This window comes from Lontra canadensis, unplaced genomic scaffold (genome assembly GCF_010015895.1).
Source record: "Lontra canadensis isolate GAN:19392208 unplaced genomic scaffold, GSC_riverotter_1.0 scaffold800, whole genome shotgun sequence".
In the NCBI taxonomy this organism is placed as follows: domain Eukaryota; kingdom Metazoa; phylum Chordata; class Mammalia; order Carnivora; family Mustelidae; genus Lontra; species Lontra canadensis.
This window is the reverse complement of record NW_022631784.1, coordinates 5,019-7,982: the sequence shown is the minus strand read 5'-3', so window position 1 is coordinate 7,982 and position 2,964 is coordinate 5,019. Positions and strand designations below refer to the sequence as shown.

The 2,964-nt window shown below is 41.2% G+C and overlaps 1 pseudogene; it reads left to right on the top strand.

Moving 5' to 3' along the window:
• The first annotated feature begins 2,124 nt into the window (after nt 1–2,124).
• LOC116863266 lies at nt 2,125–2,759 on the top strand (annotated as a pseudogene).
• Nucleotides 2,760–2,964: the final 205 nt, after the last annotated feature.

The window sequence follows — 2,964 nt, the reverse complement described above, 5'->3', positions numbered from 1 at the left end:
AAAAAAAAGAAAGAAAGAAACAATTAAAAAAAGAAAACCAATAATAAAAAAATATAAAAAGGAAAATATATATATATATATATATATATATATATATATTTATATTAGATAAACTAGTTAAAAAACATTAAAAAGAAAAGGGTAAAAGTTAAAAAAAATTAGCAGAAGAAGAGAAAAAAATTGAAAAAGAAAAAAAAATTAAATTAACTGCAAGGCTAAAGAATCATGGGGAGAAAGCCATGAGTTCCTTGCTTTGTTTTCTCCTCCTCTGGAATTCCGCTGCTCTCCTTGGTATTGGAACTGCACTCCTTGGTAGGTGAACTTGGTCCTGGCTGGATTTCTTGTTGATCTTCTGGGGGAGGGGCCTATTGTAGTGATTCTCAAGTGTCTTTGCCCCAGGCGGAGTTGCACCGCCCTTACCAGGGGCCGGGCTGGGTAATCCGCTCGGGTTTGCTTTCGGGAGCTTTTGTTCCCTGAGCGCTTTCCGTAGAGTCCGGAGGACGGGAATGAAGATGGCGGCGAGAGCCCGGGGCCCCACTCCTCAGTGCGCCCTCAGAGAACAGCGCCCAATTACTCCCGTCACCCTGGCCTCCGGCCGCGCTCCGAACTGACCGAGCCTGCGACCGGTTCAAGGTAACCCTGAGCTTAGAGCTCACTCCTCGGCTCTGTCTCTGTAGCTGGCTTCCCCGTTCTAATACCTGTAAGCTCTGTGACACTCAGACACCCTCGGTCCTTCTGTGACCCTGCGGGACCTGAGGCCATGCTGACCCCTTTTGGGCTTCACCCTGGTTAAGCCTCTGGAGCGATGTCCCTCAGTGGAACAGACTTTTAAAAGTCCTGATTTTGTGCTCCGTTGCTCCGCCGCTTGCCGGGAGCCGGCCCCTCCCCCCATGGTCTATCTTCCCGTCGCTTTGGATTCACTTCTCCGCCAGTCCTACCTTTCAGAAAGTGGTTGAATTTCTGTTTCTATTATTGCTGTTCTTCTTCTCTTCGATCTCCCATTGGATTTGTAGGTGTTTGCAATCTTTAGATAAGCTATCTAGCTGATCTCCCGCTACCTGAAGTAGTCTCAGCCTGCTACTTCTCCGCCATCTTGACTCCTCCTCCACCCATAACTATTTTTTTTTTAGCTAAGGTCTAGTTTTATGTGTCAGGTATGGCACTATGTATGTCAGGAGTGAATAAAACAACTGCTGTCTCTGATCTTGAAAATCCCAGATAAGCAGCATATAAACATCTTTGGTGGAGGAATGTGGTGATGAGTTTAATATATATTGAATGAAATAGGACTTCAGAATGTTCTCAGCCATAAGTAGAGTTAAACATTATTTACAATTATTTAGAGTGTTGGAGTATTCAGAATTTGGCTGTATACTTAACTTAATGGTGAGTTTTATACTTTTTTATGTTTTCATATTGCTAATTAGTGTCTTTCATTTTAATTTGAGGAACCCCCTTTAGCTTTTCTTATAAGATAGGTCTCATGGTGATAAACTTCCTGTGGATATGTTTATCTGGGAAAATCTTTTTCTCTTCATTTTTGAAGGACAGCTTTGCCAGGTATAGTTTTCTTTTTTTCCCCTTTCTTTCAGCATACTGGATATATTTTCCTACTCTCTCCAGGCCTGTAAAATTTCTATTAAGAAATCCAGTGATAGCCTTATTGGGGTTTCCTAGTATGTGATGAGTACTCCTAGAGAAACTTTCACTTTATCACAAATGTAAAAGAATTAAATTTGCTAATCAAAAATATAGAAAGGCTAAAGGGATGAAAAACAAGCTCCAACAATATACTATCTATAGAAGATTCATTATCGCTTTAAGGACACAGATAGGCTGAAAGTGAATGAATGGAAAAGGTATATTCCATGAAGATGGAAACCAAGAGAGAACAGAAATGGCCACATTTATATCATACAAAACAGATTTTAAATCAAAACTGTCATAAAGAGACAAAGAAGGTCATCATATAAGGAAAAATAAGTCAAAATAAGTCATCACCAAAAGTATATAAGAGGTGCTCTTCCCCCACCACCTCCTACAGCTAATGGTGTGGGGTCAGTGGGCCAGGCAAGCAGGCAGGACATTCAAACAGGCAGGTGCTCCTGGTGCCCCAGCTGGGCCATGGTACAGAGCAGGTATGAAGATTAGTCTATCCATGACCCCAGGTGGCCCCATCACACCAAACAAGCCTGGAGCAGCTGCACCAGATAGGGGTACTTTACTAGATGTTGATTGCTGACAAATATGAGAATGATTCAGAATTAGTAAAACCTGAAGAGAGAGACCTACTCCTGAATAGACATAATAACTGTATGCAAAGATAACCAAATCACGAAGAAAAGATTAAGATGTTCTGTGAGGAGCACCTAGATGATGAAATCTGCCCCATCTTGGACAGCAGTGGCTACTCGGATGTGGGAAATAAAGATGAAAAGTGGATCCACATTTTCATGGAAAAAGGAGACATGATAACTCTTCCTGTAGGGATTTATCACCACTTCATGCTGGAGGAAAAGAACAATGTGAAGGCCATGTGGCTGTTTCTGAGAGAACGAGTGTGGATAGCATACAATCTACCAGATGACCATTTCAAGCCTGGGGGTGGTGGGCAGTATGTGGAAGTTTTGGTGCAGACAGCACAATGGCACTCCTGGAGCCTAGATCACCTTTCGTTCACCCTTCTAAATGTCCTGAACTTGATCCCAGCAGAGAACCCGTTCTTTATCCTTTCTTTTATATTGTTGACTTGGGACTAAGTGAGCTTTCCTTTGCAAGATTTGATTGGAATATATTTTAATGAAAGGAGCTCTATTATAAAAGTGATTTTTACATAGAAGCAAGTCTTAACAAATTGAGGTTGAAATCATATCAAGTATCAAGTTGAAATCAATTCAAGAACACAGTTGTATCAAACTAGAAATCAGTAACAGGAAGAAAATTGGAAAATTCACAAACATGTAG